Source organism: Microtus oregoni, unplaced genomic scaffold, assembly GCF_018167655.1.
Source record: "Microtus oregoni isolate MIOR12 unplaced genomic scaffold, Mior012 000022F_ref0000154, whole genome shotgun sequence".
Lineage (NCBI taxonomy): Eukaryota > Metazoa > Chordata > Mammalia > Rodentia > Cricetidae > Microtus > Microtus oregoni.
Genome location: NW_024543081.1, coordinates 18,913,017 through 18,933,772, shown reverse-complemented (window position 1 = coordinate 18,933,772; position 20,756 = coordinate 18,913,017).

Here is a 20,756-nt window from a genome sequence, read left to right as displayed (position 1 = left end):
GCCAGAGAAGCCCGGGAAGGGGCGCGGGACACAATGCCTGCACGAACTCCATCACCTAGCGAGTCTGTGAGCCAGATGGAAAAGGAGACCCAGGCAGGCTGTGAGAAGGAGAAGGGTCGGGGAAGGTGGGAAGTCAGGCCTTCCACCCCAGTGTTGGCTCTCTCACGCAGCACCAGGATGGGAAGTTATGATCTCACCTGGCAGAAAGGAAGGCGAGGACAGCCTGGCCTCCAAGGAGTAGCTGGATGTTGACTGCCCTTTACCTCACTCCAAGTGCCACAGCGTTGCTGGTTTCCATGACAGCCGCTAGAGATGCACAGGGATAGAGTGTATGCGCGGAGAGCATGTGAGAGGCAATGTCAGGAAGGAGTTCTGACAGTCTCCAGTCGGCCTGTCTTCCTCTCGGTCCCCTCCCAGAGCGTGCTGTCGATGAGTCCCTTGAAAATCTGAGAGACTTTCCTGGATGTGGCACATGTGACCAGGGCTTCCAACTTGTCCCTTTCTAGGTTGCAAATTCCAGGGAGGAGTCTGTGTCAACAGTTAGTGGGCTGCAGGGAAGGATTGCCTAGCCCTGGAGGCTTCTCTAAATCGTGGGACATCAAGCAGCAAGGCCGAGTGGCCTTTAGTGAAATGACCAGTCTCTCTCTTGCCTGGGAGACTTTGGGTTCCTGGTGTACAAGGGGGCTGGTGGGCTGCAGGCCCGTTCCCACGCAAGAGAAGAGCATCTGGACTCAGATTTTGGTTCAGCTTTTGTTTGTTTCTTCTAATCCAGGAGTTATTTATAATTTCCCAGCGCTGAGGAGAAAAAAAAATTCCCAAGTGCTGGCAGAACAACTTAGACGGAATGTTCACTTTGGGGGATGAGGAGGAGAAGCAGGGGCAGCAGGAGGAGAAGGGGGAGGAGGAGGCACAGTACCAGAGACAGCTTGGGGCTATGGAGGAGGCAGTCTTTTCCTTCCTCCCCTCCACTGCACTGGCCTCAACTGCAGTCTCCCTCTAGGCTTCTTCTCCACTTGGGCATCTCTTCAACGCAATAGAGATGTCTGATGGCATCATTGTAACACTCCCTGGCATTAGATTCCTAATCAGGCCACACCCGTTTTGACTCTGGCTAGTGTCTGTCTGTCCATATGGTATACTATCTGTTTAGGCTCTTTAAAGACAGTATCTAGATTTGGAGGTCACCCTCCGAACAGGGCATCCAGGAAGCCAACTGGGTAGGGAAGGCGGCCAGAATAAGCAGTTTATACTGTGGGCAACTGGAGGCCAGTGCCCTCTGGCTCCCACGCAGAGCCATGCTCCCAGGGACGGGAAGTCAAGCACTTAATCACTGCTTCTCTGTCCTAGTGAGGAGTCCTTTAGGCCCGTAAGTCCCGCAGGTCAGCTTGCCCTGTGGGGGAATGGAGCACACGCCTCCTCTCTCATAGCATCCGTGAAGTCATTTTATGACTATGCTATAATAACGAAAATGTGGGGGTTGGGCTTTTCATGTTTTTAACCTCGCTTTTCTGGAAATTGATTTTCAAAATAGTTTTCAAAGTCATGTGGTTAAGAGCTCAGAGACAGAGCCTTGAGCCAATTCTAGAATATAGGGCACCAAGACCCCCCCCCCAGTGAGTTATCAAACAGGAAATTAAACATCACAAGGAGATGCAGGAGTGATGTGAGCAATAATGGTATGAACTATTCCCAGCAGGATGTCAAAGCCTCTGGGAGGGGGTGGCGCTTTAGCTAATGACAGGGTGAGGAGGAAGGTGCCCTGTGGATAGGGAAGGGTGCCTAAGGCAGAGGGGACAGTGTAGGCAAAGGCCAGGCAGTCCCAGGGAGTGGCAGCAAGGATCAAAGCCCCTCCCCCAGGAGTTCTGTCAGGCTGATCTCAGGTGGGCTTCAACCACAGGAGGGATTGGGGTGATCAGGTAACTGAAATAGCCAGAAACATCGGCTTCAGGAAAGGTTTGCTCCCTGGACTCAGGGTTGTCATAGAAGCCCTGTCTTCCAGCTTGCTGGTTGTGTCCTCAGATAGCTCCCTCTCTGGGCTAGCTCACCTGACACAGCATCCACCTTCACCGTCACCACAGCCATGGGCTGCAGGCTTCCACAAGCTGTTTCAGAAAGAACAGACGTGTAGAAGACCCAGGGGCTCACATGTGGCCCATGGTGAATGTGTTCCCATGCCATAGGAAGTGCCACACATCTGTTGACACTAGTCTCTATTACCTGAGTCAGGAAGACAGGGACATATTGGGTATGCCACAGAGCTATGCTTCTGGGACAGGAAGTCCAGCGCTTAATCCCTGCCTCTCTAGAGGCATCCACAGTGGGGGAGATTGGAAAGGGTGATGAGAGCTGAGCCACAGGCAAGAAGTCCAAGGGTGTGACTCCATGACCACCTCCTGCTGAATCTCCCACGTTCCACTGTACCCCCAGGGAGCATGCTGTCTTAAAGAGCTGTGGACTGGGGTCTCTGCAGTTTGTGGAAAGTCTGGCCACACACCTATGTGTGCTAGGTGGTGTTGAGGCTGTGAAGGTAGCTTCAGCCTTGAGGAGCTCTCGGATGGAGGTGGAAAATCCTGGGCAGTCAGTCCTTCCTGGCCTTCGCTTCCCTGTGGCCCCTCATTACACAGGGGGAGCACTCACAATGCTGTCAGCCACCAGGGGCAGAACTCACAGTGCTGTTTTTGCTATGGTCACTGGCATGACTTTCCTTGGGCTTCATCTTCTGGGACTCCTGGCCCCTCCTCTCTAGCACCGATGCTGCCTCCAGCTGTCTGCCTTCCAAGTCTCCTGACGTCTGGATCATAAATATATGAGGCATGTCCTAGTTTCCTTTCTGCCGCGGTGGTGACATTCTGACAAAAAACAACTTAGGGGAGAAAGGATTTATTCAATGAACAGTTCTGGGTTGCAGTCCATCATTGTGGGGAGTCAAGGCAGGAACTTGAAATAACCAGTCACATCATACCCACAGTCAAGAGCAGAAAGGCTGCTTGCTTTGCTCAGCTCAGTCCTCCGCTCTTAGATAGTCAGAGTCAGGTCCCCTTCCTAGGGAATGGAGTTGCCTACAGCAGGCTGGATCTTCCCATATCAGTGAATTAAATTCAGGCAACCCTCCCACATACCAGACAAGCCACAGGCCAATCCAATGTAGGCAACCTGTCACAGGTGATTCTAGGCTATATCAAGTTGGCAAAGCTAACCATCATAAGGCCTCAAACAAGGTGAAAGACAGAGGTGGCAGAATTCTGTGAGTACAAGGTTAGCTTGGTTTACATAGTGAGCTCCAGGCCAGCCAGGGCTGCATAGTGATACCCCGTCTTGAGCAAGCATGCAAGCACCGCAAAAACCAAACAAGCCTTAAAATCATCTTCAGAAGTCGGGGAAGTGTCTCTTCTAGGGTCATAGAGCTTGGCCTTGAATGGTGGCACTTCACCTCCACCTTACAAGGAGCTAGGGTGCTGAGGGAACACCCACACTGGCGTTTCTAAGCTGTTCCTTGTATGTTCCCCTATCTTAAGGGCTAGTCAGTCCTCTGCGCCAAGTGTAGCAGTGTTTCCCAGGGCCCCTCGCCCTCGTGGGAGCCTGAGTTGCCTACGGTTTATCTGTCTCAGCCTCAGGATGTATCCACCTAATAGGGGATCCGACTCCTGGGTGAAGCACCACCCCGCGGTGGTAGGATCTCTGGCCAGGTGTGCACATGGCAGAACTGCACACAGCAGGTGCCCTGAGCAGCCTATGATCTGGGATAATCACCTTTCAGAGCCAAGGCAGGGCAGCCTGGGGCCCCTACCATTCTGGGAATGGCAGAGAAGGGAGGGAGGGAGGAGTCCAGGGTACACAAACAGAATCAAGAGGCAGCCTGGGTCCTGTTCCCCTAACAGCGGCTCTAGGTGACTCCATGCCTTGCTATATTGAAAGGAGACTGGTCCATGCTTTGCTTCCCAGGCTGCTAGGAATAGAAGTGGAACCCACCTCTCCAGGTTTCCAAAGGAGCAGATTCTGAGGAGCCGTGAGGATGTTTAATTAATTGCAATTACAATCTTCAAAGGAAGCCCTGGGTTGGAAGTTACTCCTAATTACTGTGTTATGATGTCGGCCGGCTCCCTGAATTGATTGTGTTAGACTTTCCGATGGAGGCGTAATTGACTCGCTGTGAGGATCTAGTTTTCGTCCCTCCCCTGTAGATAAAGCCTGTGTTCAGCCACGGCAGGGGAGGCAGGAGGGCAAGGGGATCCGGGTAGGGGCAGACCCTGACGCCTGGAGACAGACCTCAAGGCCAAGGTTGAGACTGCTGGTGGGCGGATCTAGTGTGAACGGTCAGGTGGGTCACCTCTGCAGGCTGCTGAGTGGCCCATTTAAGTCTGCTGGCATTTCTGGGAGTGGTTGTTTCCCCTGGGTTAGGAGCAGGTGGGGTCAGTAAGGGACCCCTGAGAGCCACTGAAATGCAGGCACTATGTCCTTGCCACTCGTGGGCCAAAGTGTCATGGTTGGAGTGAGCACATGAAACAGAAACCCCTTGTCTGTTTTGGTGATTGATGGCAACTGTGCCTTGGTTTCCCATAGTTCAAGTCCTGGGCCTAACTGGGGTCAGGGTACTGTAGTGAGGATAGGAACTAAACCTCTGAGATGTGAGGCTGTGTCCTGGTAGCATGGGGCGAGGGCACTCGCTATAGGACTTATGAAAATGGCTTCGGTCCTTCTGGGCTGTGACTCTGTGTGACAACCCAGCTCCTACAAGCAGCAGATTTTGGCCCCACCACACACCTAGGCTTATTTGGGAAGTGTTTTTTTTTTTTCATGACTTCTTTTCTCTGTGCCTCAGTTTCCTCACTTGTCAATCTGGGCATGGGAGTGTGAGCAGGCAGTATGTAACCGCTTCGAACAGGATCCCAGGATGTTCCTCCGAGATCAGATTTGGGGGATAGGTGGGAGATTGGAGGGTATCTGTGGGCAGTGCTAGTGAGCTGGCAGGGCAGGGCCTGGTCTGGATTCTCACACCAGGGGGAGGAGGCATCTGGAGGCAGCAAGGATGCTTGGCTCAGGGGTGGTGTCCTGATGCCCAAATGACCTGTGGAGGTCATTACCACACTCGGGATGTGGGTGGGGAGGCAAAGGCTGGAGGAGCAGCTGAGGCTTAGCTTTGGAGGCCTTCTAGGTTGTGCCGAGGATCTGAGCCCCGTGAGGGAGGGCTGCACAGGTGGCTGAGTACTGAGAGGCCCCAGGATAACTGTCCTCAAATCCTCCTCCCAGCAGGCAGGCCCTGAGCTTCTCATCAGGGAAATGGACTGGCAGACACTAGTCTCGATGCGGGTCTTCTCTTCAGGGCTGTTCCTGGCAGTCTGCTGAGACTAAATTCAAGCCCAAATAGTTGGGCTGTCCCTGGGGTGGTGAGTGCTCCCTGGCCCCCTAATTACTGAACACTAATGAGCCCTAAAATTCAATTAAGAGAAGGAGCTGACAACCCTGTGTCCCTTCTCTCTGAGCTTTGGGTAGAGGAGCAAGAACCTCAGGATGGCGGGGCAGATGAGGTGGCTCACAGCTGCTAGGAGCGGGGGTCTGTGTGCGTTACCAGGCATCTGGAGTGCAGGTGTGTGTAGTTGTGGGCCCCAGGAGACAGGGATGAAGGGAGTGACCCAGAGTGACAGTAGAGATTCGATGCCAAATAACTCCCCAGCCCTAGGCCTCATGGTGGCTCCCATTGAAACAGTTGTGGAAACAGAGACATACAACAAAGGCAAGAAGAGTGTCTGGTACCAACTCTGGGCAACCCAGTCCCTGGGCAAATGGGTCTCAACTCAATCCTGTTCACCCTGGGAAGTGAAAGGACTGTTGTGTAGATAGAAGGACTCTGCCTGACGCTGTCTGTGCGTCTGCATGTTCTCTCTCTCTCTCTCTCTCTCTCTCTCTGTGTGTGTGTGTGTGTGTGTGTGTGTGTGTGTGTGTGTGTGTGTGAGCGGAGGAGCCATGGCGGCCTCTGATCCCAGCCTGCCATTCCACCATTGCCCTTTGCCCAGTCCCAATCCCAGAGCACGGACAAGAGTCTGGGAGTCTCCACACTGCCCCTGCTGGGGCTCAGCACCTATGCCAAGGCCATGCATATGCCAAGGCCATGCATATGCCAACACTGCCCACCCCGCCTGTTGCGCTTCCTCTGGGCTGTAGTGGACTTCTCCATTAATCATTGCTAATTGCTAGTGGGAGTCGTTCTTGTCAAGAACCATTATTCCTGGGAATAAAGAGAAATGAAAGACATCTCCTTTCAGGGAGGCAGCCTGGCCTGAGGAGAAACAATGGCAGGCCTGAAGGAGGTCCCCTGACCCGGTCCACTTCCAGGGGTTTCCAAAAACGCATGTGACAAACGCAGGCTCCTGGCTTTGGCTGAATGCACAGAGAAACAGAACATCCATCTTGTTCTCACATTTTCTAAAGTTGTTGTGAGTTTCCTTGAAACCCCGAGGGCTTTTTTTTTCTTTTCTTTTTTTGGCAACAACAGCTGGGAATAAGTTGACACTTTCCACTTATTGCTGGGGACTGGTGCAGGAAAAGGGGGCCTGCGCTTGCCAGCCCGTGGTCCCAGATACCTTTCCTCTAGCCAAGTTCTACTCTGTCTTTGGGCTTAGAGAGCTGGTGGCCAGGGCCCAGGCTTTCTAAGTGGTCAGTAGGGACAGTGGAGTGGTCCACAGGGGCATAGGGCTGGGTTTACATGTGTTCTTATCCTGCAGGATTTGAGACCAGTTCCCCTCAAAGGACCCAGAAAATAGGTGTGTGTGTGGGTGTTTCTGCACGTTGTCCATTTAAGACCTCCCTATACTTTTGTTTCTTTGGAACATGTCTTAAATAATTTTTTAAAACCTAAAATTTGGCTGTTATTTTTTAACAGAGTGTCATGCCTGATGCAACTCACTGCTGAGTGAAGCCATATACACGGGGAAACACAGGATATAAGTAGAACACAGACCTGGAACCCAAGCACTCTGCACCCATATGTATGCATAATGCTGCTCCATGTGTGTCTGTGTTTGCTTATGTCATGTGTGTGGACACATGTGCGCCTGTATGTATGCAAGTGTTTTTGCTGATGTGCATGTACTGTGCCATACCATTAACCTGCATGTATGCATGTGTGTACCTGTGTGTAAATACATGTTCTTGCTTGTGTACACAGGAGTACACAGAGGTCAGTGTGATACATGCATGTGAGTGTGTGTCTCTGGGCTCCCATGCCAGCTATTTTCCATGTGAGTAACAGGAAGGCTTTTGTGGCTCTGGATCCCCATGCAGTTCTCACACTTTGTCACTGTAGCCCTGTGAATTTCACATTGAGGAGAGACTGAGGCAGAGGGTAGAGGGCTGGACGGGTCTCCATATAAAGAACTGGCCCAGAAGGATGTGGCCTGGGATCCTTGGATTTTAGTCTTGACCAGCATCTCACACAGAGGCACAGAGCTGGCAGGCTGCCAAACACCCGAGAGATGGGACACATTGCTTTGAGGCTCCCCCTAGCCTTATGAGCCCCTGGGTTCTGTCAGGTCTTTGTCCCCATCATCAATCCCTCTCCAGAGTCACCATACCCTCTTGTCTCACTGCTGAGGTCTAGCACCAGAAGGTCAGCAGCTGTGGCCAGACCCAAGACCTTCCCACGTCCTACCAGGTTATGGCCTCATTTTCAGGGACAGCTCCAGAGCCCCTTTGACCTTATCTGGAGCCCCTGTGTTCGTTGTGCAGCTTGCAAAAGTACTTCCACCTGTGCCTGCTTGGCCTTCTGACTGAACTGTGGGCTCCCAACCCACATCTCCAAGCCGCAGTGATGGTGGTGGACATTTGAGCAAACAGTGCCATCTTCCCTTCTGGCTGCGTAGACTGGTGAGGCTTCCAATTCTTTGCTTCCTCTTTGCTACCTCATATACTCCTGGAGAGAACCCGGACGAAAGTCAGAAGGACCCAGGCTCAGATCTGCACGTCCTCTTCCCACTCTTGACTGGGACAAACATCTCCCTGCCTCGCCTTGCTCACCCTGTAAATCAGGATGCTGTGAGGATGAGGTGAGTGGGAGGGTGACGACGTGGCAGATGAGAACCCAGAACACGGGTTGGGGTCAGGGGCAGATAAAGTCGGGAATCTCCATGTCTCCAAGCACGCTGGTCTACCTCCACCAGCTTTGGAGTCTCAGTGAAAGACCAGATGGTGTTTTGAGCATTTTAATAAAGAGCTATTTGCAGTGTTGCTGCCGTTAAAAAAAAAAAGATGCCTGCTTAATGAGTGAACGCACGTTGGTAGCGAATTAAAGGCGCTCGGATGTTTTAAATATTATGTACGTTGTGCTCGTGTTAACCAACCTGATTTTTAATTACACCTTCTCCTGCTGCCTGGCTGGGCTGGGAGTGGGGAGAGAGAGAACCAGACAGCAGTGTGCTTGGTCATTAGACGTGATAGTTAGTTCATTTGGGTCTCCTCGGATGGACCTGAGACCTGGGGTTTTGGTGAGGTGGCTTCCTCTTGCTACTATTGACTGAGCCCTCATCTCAGATGCATGTTAAACCTGATCTTGACCATGAACTGAGCCCTAATCCATGCTTAGAGGCTTGAGGCTTGATACCAGTAACCTGTTGGGCACTGACCCTGGCCTTAGGCTGAGCCATGATGTCAGCCATAGGTTGAGAGCTGATCTTGGGCACCATCTGAACCTCAGTCTTGGTTACAGTTATAGTCCAGTTGCTGGTCACGGTCTGAGCTATGACCTCAGTGCAGCAGAACTTTGGTCGCATCAGATATGTGCCAAGGCCTCAGTGCCCTCTGCTAGTGCCTCTCGTGCAGGTAAACACGGTAGGTGTGGCATTCAGGGAAGACCTGCAGGCTCTGGAATGATAATGTGGGCCTTAGGGAAGGTGACTGGGGTGGGCTGGCATCCCCAGTGGGTGTCCTTTAAGCCCCTATGTGAGATGTATTGATGTATTGATGCCCCCTCCTCTCAACCCACAGCCTCTCACCTTTTATTCAGTGCAGGTCCCTTCAATGCCCTGGAGCTGTCATGGGAATGCTGGGAAGGAGAGGGAGTTACCATTGACATCCAGTTCTTCCAGGAGTCCTGGGTGCCCACCCTTCTTAGTTATAGCCCCATCCTCTCTTTTACCTTTTAAAACAGGCTCTCACGAAATGCGCAGGCTAGCCTTGAACATGTGATCCTCCTGTCCCAGCATCCTAAACAGCCAGAATTAGAGGTCTGCACAACCTGCTTCTGACCTCCCCAACCTTCTGCAGGTAGGTTCTGTTCTCTTCTCTTTACAGAACATAACATACTGGTTCTGGGAGATGGTGTATCTTGTTTAGGATGACTGCTGGGACCACTAGGCTGTCTTTTTCCAGCCTCCCAAGATGGACAGCAGGATGGGTATTCAGGTGTTCAGTGAACCCCTGGAGGGTGTACAAGTGTTGGGGAAGCACTGTGGAGGGGGTCTGTGGAGGGTTGGAGCCCTGCGCTGAGCCCAATCCCTGCTTTGGGAAAGCTTTCAGCTCTCTGCTGTGTTCTGGCAGGGAAGGGACAAAAGCTACCCACAGCAGCTCTTTGAGAAAAACTGAAGGCTCCTGAGGCCCAGCTTCCAGGGAAGGTCCCTGACTGGTCCCATTGGGTGGTGTGCCCACAGCCTGGACCAATCAGCTGCTGTTGGTCTAACAGGCAGCGTGATTGGTAGCCCAAAGGGTTGCTGCCTTACCTAGTGGGTTATCTGCCAGGGAGAAGCATGGAAATATCTGTCACCCGGTCACCTGGAGGATGGCATTACTGCAGGGACCTTGTCTGGCCTGGTGCTTGCAGGTGATGGTTGCAGGGTCTGTGCCTGGTGGGTGCTGGTAGATGGTCACTGCAGGGACTCTACCCAGCTGGGTGCTGGCAGAAGGTCCCCACTGTTGGGATCTGTCATTTTTATTTTGTGGCAATAATGAAAATATCGAATTAATGAAAACATTATGCAAATTGCATATTTTAGTGTCATATTTATGAGTTTTCGCCCAAAGAAAAGCCGCTTTAATTGGTGCAATTGACTCTTTAATAAGTCTCCCTTTTCACATTTTTCAAAGAAAACGACACCTTTCTGAGCAGGGGCTCAGCTGAATCCCAAGGGTTTCCCTGAGCTTGTTCCCCGGAGGCAACAGAACCAGCGTTCCACGGCAGACTGTGTCCCCTGTGGTGCTGGCATGTCAGCAAGCCTTCTGACTTCACAGCCCAAAGATGCTGCTGCATGGTGAAGTTGCTATGGTTCTTCTTTACCCACAAACCTTCAGAGGCTCCCAAGGTTCAGAGGAGGAAGCTAGCACTGCCATCGTCTGGGTTTCTGAGTCCTTCCTCTAGCCTCCTCAATGCCCACGTGTCTCCTTCTGTCAGGGGTCTTCTTCTGAGGGAGTGTTTGGTATTTGTTGGATGAGGTCACGAGTGAATGGCGGTTTCCTCGGCCAGTCTTCTAGTATGCTGATGTTAGATTCTGTCAGCCTGAAGATTCCTGAATAACCTGGGGGTCATGTAAATCACATAGTTGGAGAGGGCTCACCCCATCTTCCACAACCCTCATACTTTCCTGTCCCCTCTTCCAGGAATACCCTCTCCTGCCTTCACCTGAAGGTTCCTGGTGGCTTTCGGGTCCCAGATCAGACATGGTACCACATCATTCTATCTTTAAATGCTGGGAACAGCTGCCCCTCCTACGTAGTGTCTATGGGAACAGCACCGCCAAAGTCTCCCTGCCCCAAGGTCTGGTTAGCTCTGGCATGTGACACTCACACTGTGCCTTCCAGGGCCCTTGTGAGGTCGCTTCTCTCCCGTGTGTGCATCCACAGCACAGTCTGAGTGCCGTCTCCGCTATCTTGGCAGGTTCTGTGCACATGCCCCAGGCTTCTCTGCACCTGTCCTCCTCCTCTGTGTCCATGCTGGGTGCCACCTGCCCTGTGGCCTGAGAAGGAGCAAGGGAAGGCTCCTCTGTACTGTTGGGGCATCCATCTTCGGCCTACAGGCAGGAGAGAGATCAAAGTGATGGCCTGGAGTGGTGCCTCAGGCAGGCTGCACACCCTCAGCCACACGGACTTGCAAACATCCAACAAACCAAAAGTGGTCCATTTCACTTACGGCCGCTTTTGAAGATGCACGGAGGAAAAAAAAAATCTATTTTACAAAATCTTGACCTTGAGCCTAGATCTGTGGGGCAGTTTTCTATCTCAAGGCAAATCCCAGCTATTCCACGGTCCAGGTCTCTCCCCTATTGGCTCAAACTAAATAGGTAGACTTTCCAGCCCTGTCCCCAGCTTCCTGAAGCACAAGGACACTGCTGTACCCCGTGAGGGCAGAAGTCCTCAGAGAGCTCTTGTATCCTTGTTTGAGTGACAAGTACAAGTAGTGATGATCTTTTCCTGGGAGGGCTGGGTAATGTCTTGCACACTGCCTCTTCCACTGCCGTGAGAATGATGGACCCAAAGTGATGGGCTGGAGCCGGGTAACACTGTGTTCAAGAGCCACCACGCCCACAGCAACCCTGCTCGTGGTGCTGGCGCTCGATTGCCATACTGCTAGAAAGTTTCCTCTGGGCCTGGGTGTATGCAGAGTGCTGGGTGCATACCAGTGCCTACTGGGAGCGACAGTTTTCCTGAGGACCCCAAGAAAGAGGTCTCCCTCTGTGTTGCAGGGGAATCCGAGGCTCTGGAAGGCCTGATTCCTCCAGGGGCACGAAGTGAGTGACTGACCCCCTTTCTTGCAGCTCAGGCCTCTGCAGAGCAACATGTTGAGCATCACCCATCTGGGACTTGCAGCCTGGCCATTATCATGTGACCTGCTTTCTCACTGCTGCATGATGGTGGGGAGGACTGGCTGGCTCGGTAGGGAGGTTGTACCTGGAGGTAGCATGGGAGAACCTGGTGCTTTCTGGGTTCTTGTCCCAGCTCTTCCTGTGACCCACAGAGGGCAAGCTTGTAACCTTGCTTCTTTCTTATTGCCAGGGGATTCAGAACGGCACTGTAGCTGAATCTAACATTGAGGGCTCCGTTCTTTCCTGCTAGGATGGGATATAGCAAGGCAGGGCAGGGCAGGGCAGGGCAGGGCAGGGCAGGGCAGGGCAGGGTTCTCCCTGTGTGCCCGAAGCTGTCTAGACAAAGCTCTCAGACTCCCAACATGCACAAAAATAGCAGCTGGGTGCTAGCTTCACCCCTGCCGGGAACAGATGCTGCCTCAAGGGGGCGGCAGGCAGCCAGCAGCAGGAGGGGCTGGGCTGTTAGCTGGAGCTCTCACGCTGCCGGCCTGAGCGCTATGGGCCTGGTTACTGCTGTCACTGACTCAGAAGGTGGGGAGATGGACAGGGCCTGAGTCTGGGAGGCCCTAACCCGTGCCAGTTGCTGCACCTCTGCCCCTAGGGTATCCCAAAGGACTTACCTGGCAGGTGTGTGCTCCCTTGTTTAGGTAAGGAAATCTGAGGAGTGAGATCAAGACTTCGCCAGGTCCCACAGAAGGTGAGGTTGCCTGAAGTCAAGGTGGGGGTTGGGCGCACCGACCTTGGTAGGGTGGGGAGCGGACATTCGTTCGTTCATTGGTTCCCTTGCTGGGGCTGATTCTCACCTGTACTTGGCCTGGCTCATTAAGTCCTGAGGGCTATGCCGAGTCCATCTCAGGGACTCAATTGTCTCAAGGGTGATGGACTTGGCATAGCTCTCAGGACTGCCCCAAAGGCCCTTTTTAGCTTAGCTGGCTCACACATGTGGCTGCCTAGCTCCTTAGTCTGGATATCAGTCCCATCTGGGGCTGCTTGGGTCAGAGACCAGTGAGGCTTCCCCTTCTTTGTTCCCCTCTATCCCTGTCCACTCCCAGCACAGATGGCCGGACACGGAGGCAGGAAACTCAGACAGTTTTGTCACTCCCTCCAACAAGCCAGTCTCCCAGCGACTCAGTTTCCTCATCTGTAAAGTGGGAGGCTAATAGGCCCCACGTCAACACAGGGTTATATGAGAGAAGGCCATGGGGATAGAAGCTCTTGGGCACAGAAGGGCCTGGCACATGCTAGTTCCCAGGGATGGGCTTTTTATTGTGGTCAGACGCTCCTGGATACTGTGTAGGGCTCGACTCAGGGAGCGGGGGGGGGGGGGGGGATCATCATCTTTTGACCGGCAGGCCTAATGGTGTGAGGTCAGTGTCTTGGCTAGTTTAGGGGTTCAGGGCTAGGATGATCAATGTCTGTGTGACCTGAGCAGAGTTTGGGGCCCACTTTAGGCTCTAATCAGTCGCCCCTTCCCACTTCTAGAGTCCCTTCTAGAGACTGGGAAATCCTTTTTCTCATTTGTCCTGAATTCTATGCTGTGTTATCTATCAGCCACTTTCTAGAACCTGATTGGTTGAGAGGGCTGTAGGAGGGGCTTCCACTCAGTCACTCACTTGGAGGGCCAGTGTTCTTGCCTGCTGCTAGGAGCAGCCTTGAGCTGGGGAGAAATAGCAAGCAGTGCTGCTGGGAGCAAAGCTTTCCTCATCAAGCTCGGCTTCCCCTGATGGGGGAGAATTATCTGTATTCTGTCAATCATGTATTTTAAAATGCTGATTGGCCAGGCAGGAAGTAAAGGTTGACTTCCTGTCAACCAGACAGGAAGTAGAGGTGGGACAATGAGAACAGGAGTATTCTGGGAAGCAGGAAGCTCCCACTGGTGCTCCTGTCCAGACACCGAAGAAGCAGGATGTGACCTGCCCCGCTGGAAATGGTACTGAGCCATGTGGCTAACATAGATAAGAATTATGGGTTAATATAAGCTACAAGAGCTAATAAATAGCCTGAGCTAATAGGCCAATCAGTTTATAACCTATGTAGATCTGTGTGTAATTTTCTTTGGGGCTTGCCGGCTGTGGGGAACTGGGCAGGACAGAAACCCCAACAAGCAGGCCCCCTCATGCTACATTCCTCCTCTAGAGTGAGGTGGGGACAGAGGACATCATTCCCTTCCTAGGTGTCTTGTTACAGCTCTGTGAGAGGAAATTGGTGGCATCCAGACACCCCTGGGCACCCCCAGGTTTCTGAGAGTTCCTTTTCCTCAGCCGTGGTGCTCGTCCATAGTCCTAGGTCTATGCCAGCCTCAGAAACTTGGGTGACTCCCTCTTAGACAGCTCCTGAGGGCTTTCTTGGACTCTGGAGGTCACTTGGGAGCAGGAGATTGGATTTGGGAAACCTTGGGGGTTTAGGAGTCATTGGAGGTATTGTAGGTGGGGGGCCTGACCTCCCTACTCAGAGCAGTTATGGGCCTAAAAGGAGTCCAGCACACTCCACAACACTGCAGTAGGATATCGGTGGCACAGAGGCTCCAAGGTGCATTTCTCAAATGGGGAAACTGAGGCCAGGAGCGGCAAGGCAGTGTATCTAGGTTATAGCCCAGTCACTGGGTTTCTCTGGGTGGGGCTGGACACCAAGTTTACACTTACCACGTGGGACAGATGCCCACCCCCACCTCCCACAGTGACACACACCAACACATACACACACACCAACACATACACACACCAACACATACACACACCAACACATACACACACCAACACATACACACACACTCACCTCTCACACTCACTCAGACACGTGTACACATACCACACAAACATGGGTGCATACACCTACGTGAATACTTGAGAGTCTAAGTGTATCAGTCATTAGACCCAGGATGTCTTGTCTCTGGCTGCCTACCTTGTGGGGGACAACGAACAAAGGGTCTGACTAGGCCCAGGAACTCACTGAACTGCTTCTCACTGGCTCCATAGTCCCCAGCACAGGTGGAGATTGCTTCAGGGGGACAGTAGCAAGCTCAAGGGCCGACTGAGCAGGAGTATCCCCATGGACACCTAGATCTTGGCAACCAGTCCAGTTCCAAGGTCAACCTCTGTCCTGCCAGCCAGCTTGCCTCTGTTCTGCAGGTGGAGTGGCAAGCCCACAGTGGGATCCACTTCCTGTCACATAGCACCTTAGTTTTCTTTGGTCTGTGAATGGAAGATTCCCATCCCAGTGTGGTTTGCCAGGCTGTGTGGCAAATGTCACAGACAGGACTCCAATAGCCTCACGCTGTCTCTGCCACCACCTTAAAGGTTAGTTTCAAAGTTCAGCTTCAGCCCGGGGAGACAGCTCTTTGGGGTTCAGCGTGGGAATATGAGACACACAGTTTAGTTTGCAGTTCCCTTAGGAGGTGGGCAGGGGAGAGCCATTCTCTCCCTGACTTATCGCTATCCATTGGGTAGCGTCCTTTAGCCTTCTGTGTGCAATATCAAACAGAAACAAACCCCACCCTCCCAGGCACGCACATACTCCAGGCCCACTGCCATTCCTGCATACCAATGCAAAGCCACAGTCCAGCATTTATGCCAGCACAGTGCTGCAGACACACAGTATGTAAGAGTCTTGGTCCCTTCTTTCTGGGAGCACAGCATAAGGAGCACAGTGGAGCAGGTGTGGCCCTCTGCCCTTTCGGGCAGGGGTTCTCTGCAGTCATCTGGTCTATTATATTCAGTCTTGATGTCATGGCTCCTTCCTGCCTTGGGTGCATCAGAAACAAATGCCCCTCCCATGGTTGGTACCCTTCCACATCCTTGCAGCTCCGTCATCATGGCATCACAGGGCTGGCTGCATCTCAGCCCTCCGAACAACCTGGACAATTGCTGCAGACGAAACAGAGTAGGTGGGCCAGTCGAGGAGCTGGCCCTGCACAGGCCCCGTGGGCCCTGGGACTGGACTGTCTTTATCCCGTCCCTTCCTTTGTCATTAGCCAGCTCTATGCTGGCAAAGGGATGCTCTTTGGAAGCAAATGTCCCCCGGTGTCCTTTAGGAAGTCACCACATTTGGAAGGAAGCAGGGTTTGTCCCAAGACATGAGACACTGTTTGGTGCTGGGGGCCAAGCTGCCGAAAACATACATTTCTAATTAAAACAGAAATTAATCCTCTCCCCAACTACCTGCTATCTGCAGCCGGGTGAGCACGAGTCTTATTCTGTTAATTAATGTTATCATTGTTAGCATTATTTACATAAGCAGATAGAATTCACGCAGGCGTGTGGGAGCTGATAGGAAACTATTTTTTTTCCTAAGTTAAAAACAATTTATTACCTTGAACATCCCTCTTGCATTCTAATCACATATGTACAGGGGTCGCTTATGCCACCCCCAGCCCACAGTGGTGCCTTCTTTGATGCAGTGGACACTTGCTCCCAATGAGAGCCATGGAGCGTACAGAGAGGGAGTGGCAGCCGGGGCCAGCGAAGCCCAGTGCTCGTGATCTCCTTTTGCCTGGTGCTGGGGGTTTTTGTTGCCCAGTTAAATGATTCCAAGCACCACATTAAGATCCCAGAAGTCTCCTGGCAGATTAATAAATCATACTAAATGCTCTGGCATTTAGCAGTGCGTTCAGAGGTCTGGGTCTCTGTGGGAGGCGAGGCATGCGATGCCTTCAGGGGCTGCCTTGGTTGGTCTGTGCCAAGGGGTTCGCGGCCTGTTTAAATGCCATCTACCCTGGTGATCTTCCCCTAGCTTTGTGCCTGGGTCCTGTAGCACCCTGCTCGGTGATGCCACCTCTTCCTGGGGGTGTGGCTGTGATTTCTGTTTTCTCCCCCCCCCCCCCCCCGCTGGGCTGTACATTCCTTGAGAGCCCTGGGGACACAGTGTCCCCAGTTTGCTCCCCATGCAGCATACCTAAGTGCCTGGTAAATGCTGGCCAAACTTGTGAACGTGTGATCTGATCTGCCTTGCTGTGTGACGAGCGCAGGAGCACCCCAGGTTGGCTGAACGATGAACGCAGCTCCTCTCAGGCTTTGGTTCCCAACACGCATGCAGAGCTGGGTGAGGGTGCCGGTTGCCTTGTGGGCTGTTCCTAATCTCTTCACCTTCTGCCTGAAGAGATGCCCCGTCTCACCTGCCAGCCTGCGATTGCCACACCATGCCACCTTTGGATTTCATATCCCTGGGAGGGGGGTTGTATGGATGCCCGGATGGTAGACTAGAAGCCACACGGAGAGGGGACAAGGACAGAAGAGTGGAACTCTGAGGAGCTACCCCCACCCCGCCGCCCCCGTGAAGGGAACAGATGCACTGTCTCGAAGAGTTCCCTCCTCCGAAGAGACTCTGGTGTGCTTTTCCCCTTCTTGAATGAAGGCAAGAATGAGGCTGAGTAGAGAGTAATTACCGCAATTGAGGCGGAAATCTGCCATGAAAGGGAGAGAAATGAGGATCAGGCAGGAAGTGCTTGTCTCCTGGCCCCAGCCTGTGCGGGAGCCTTTCTGCCCAGCCAAGGGTGCCGTCCTTGGCACCCAGTGTCAGTGCTGGATGACTGGGTCTGTGGAGTGCAGCCAAGCCAACCTGCTCAGGGGCAACCACATCCCTTGGTCCCTCTGCCCCAGGGTCTGTGGAATCCCAAGCCTCTTAGCCCACACAGCACACTGTGTGGAAATTCCTCAAAGCCTTGGGCTGTGTTCCGTCTTTCCTTTTCAAAGCCACAGGAGTTGAGAGTGGGAAGGCTGACTCTTCTGTGGGTGGAAGGCATTGGGCATGGGCTTCCTTCCTCCCCAAGTCTTTTCTTCCTAGGTGGTAGCGTTGCTGTGGCACTTGTGTTTCAGGTTGACTGGACACCAGCTGTGTCCTTTGGTCCAGCCCTGAACAGAAAGCAATGCTTTGATTAGCACCCAGCCCTACTCACGCCACACCCAACCTCACCTAACCCCGGAAGCATGTGGCAGAATTCTATCCGAGAGATGGGAGGAGAAGGGTCAATGTTAGGTTACACAGAATCAACCCATCACAGTTAATTCTCATCTTGACACAAATCTAGATACACCTGGGAAGAGGGACTCTCCATTGAGTAACTCCTTCATCAGATTAGCTTGTGGGCATGTCCGTGGGGGCATTTTCTTGATTGCTGATTGATGTGATAGGACCGACCAACCCCGCTGTGGGCAATACCATCCCTGGACAGGTGGGCCTGGATCGTATAAGACAGGGAGCTGGGCAAGCCATGGGAACAAGCCAGTACTTGTGCGGTCTCCGCTCCAGTTCCTGTTTCCAGATTTCTTTCTGACTTGTTGAGTTCCTGCCATGGCTTCCCTCCAAGATGAACTGTAACATGTAAGATGAAATAAATAAAAAATAAATAAAGCCTTTTTTTCATTAGGTTGATTTTGGTCATGGTGTTTATCACAGAAACAGAGAAAGCAAACTAGGAACCCAAGCCCATGGCCACAGACCTCTGAAGCTGCCTTTCCACACAGCTCACTGTGCTGTGGGAGCCTGGGGGAGACCAGAGACCCAAGCTCTGAATCCTAACTCTTGGGCCTCTGGGGGATCAAGATGGCTGTGTGTTTCTGTATACTGGGAACCTTCCCATGCAAGTTTTCCTGTGCCTTGTGAGGCATGTGTTCCCAAAGTCTTCTCTCCCCTGTGGACCAGGTAGGCTGATGGCCGTGGTGCTGTACTTGTATTGGGTGACCTCCTATGTTCCAGATTCCAGAACATCAGAGTTGTAGCATGGGGCCATTTATTGATGGTCGAGAGGTTCTTCTTTGGGCACATCATCTAGGAGGAACCAACTGGTCCCTCAAGCAACAAGAACTTCCATTCATCCTGTGGAATCAGAACCCAGCGATCAAGGACCATACTTCGGCCCGGACTACTTAATTGCTCAGACCTCTTGTCTCACCCACCTCCCCAATCCTTCCTTTCTTTAAACCTAAACCTCATGTCAGCACCTTGAAGACAGGCTTGTGTTCCCTGGACTCCTTCATTCTGCTCCCCAGCATTTGACTAAGCCACCTCCTTGACTTTTTAACATCCGGCATCTCTTTCATTGACTTTATTGGATTGGTGGCCGAGCTTAACCTGTGGGGCAGTCAGAGTCGAGCTTTTGTGGCTATCAGCAGGCCTGAAGGTCATTGAGGACAAACCCCTCTCTCATAATCTGCAGCATCTGAAACCAGGAGCTGCAGAATGTTGATTACTAGGATCTGAGTTGAATCTCTGGCCTTGTGCGGAGACAGGATATTTTAAACTGTCCTAAAGATGCTAAGATTGCCATCCAGCAGAGGCTTTCTGATAAAGACCATTGCCCCCTCCCTTCAGAGTTAATCCAAATGGGCCTGTCAATCACATGGGTGGGAAAATGTCTCTCTGGCAGCTGCCTCAATGTCTAGAGACTTGAAGAAAATAGTATAAAGCTTTTGTAAACACATAAACTGGCCCAGTGGTCCTTCCGGGACTGCCCACTCCGTCTGTGAGAGGGTTTCTCTCTGAGCGGTCCCTTTGGCCACTGCTCACTCTCACCCTTGAGAACGTTCCACTTTACCTTGGAATAAAGTCTGTCTGTCTTCCTTACCACACTCAGTGTGTCTCATGAAGGAGATCACAAGGACAGAGCAGCTGAGGGGAGCCCAGAGCAAGGTCCTCATAATACTAAAACTGCCCATAATTCTACAGGGCTGACAAGAGCCCTGGGTCACACAACAGCAAACTGAGGTCCTGCAGCCTCAGTCCCAAATTCTTTCCACAACCTAAAGGGTGTTGGAAGCTGAAAGACAACAACCAGGCTTTGGTATGTGTGATTGAGTCAAGGGTCAGCCAGGCTATATTGGCCTCTGAAGGAACCTGAGATTCACAGATATCTATCTATCTATCTATCTATCTATCTATCTATCTATCTATTCAGACAGGATCTTACTATGTAGCCCAGACTGGTCTTGAGTTTGAAGCCCTTACACCTTTACCTCCTAGCTGCTACCATTACAGGGAACACTCAAGCCTAGCCTATGTGTAGATGTTTGAAGGCCTGAGGTCTGTGTTTACGTGTTTGTTACACAGGACAGACATCTAACACAGACTCCAGAGCCCAACCCCCTTCTTATCCCCTACTCTGGCTGCTTCTTGTGTGTAGGCAAAGAAAAGGTTTTGCTCATAGACAGTATCTTCAACTACAGACTAAGCAGACTGATGTCAATGGGCCTGGACTTGCATTGAGAGAGCTGCCTTAAGCAGGGGGAGGGGAGGGGATTGCCTGACCTTCCAAAGTGTTCTGTGTCCTGCTTCTGGCCCCATCTGTGCTCTCCTCTGTGTCTCCCTGAGGAAGAGCACTACTTTGACCTGTCACTCAAATCTAGAAAGCCATGAGGTGGTTTAATGGAGACAGGGCTCCCTCCTTTCAACCTCAACCATCTATGTAAACAGGCATGGAATGTAAAACCCTGGGTTTATGACAACTGTGGGTGGATGGAGTTCTCAGGCTGGGACTCACCATGGTTTTTGTTGAGACCTTCTGGTCTTTGGAGGCCCATGTATTCATCTGGGTCAGAGCCTGGAGCAGCCAACATTTGTTTGACAGTGACTAGTAGGCTAGATGCCTGTCTCTGAGCCCAGGGAAAGCCTTTTCCATTGTGTGGAGGTGAAAGTCCTGTGGAATCCTTATGGACTGAGTGGCTTTGGGGCATGGATGAAGTTGGGCTGCAGTGTCTGGTCCTTCAAATATGGTTCCATGCCATGGGTGAGACTCCTCTAAAAAAATGGGAAAAGTGAAATTCCAGTAGAAGTCCCAAGTGGACCTGTCACTCCCCTAGACTTCTAGCTGGGTTGTTTTTGGCTGCTGCTCTATAGCCAGCCTGAGTTACAGGTGTATCAGTCAGCAAGATGAGGTCAGGCTACAGGAACAAACACACCCAATCCTGGGACATCATGTCATAAGTCTCTTGTTCAAGAAAAGTGTGTTACAAGTTGGTATCTTGGTCCGTTTGGCATTTTTGA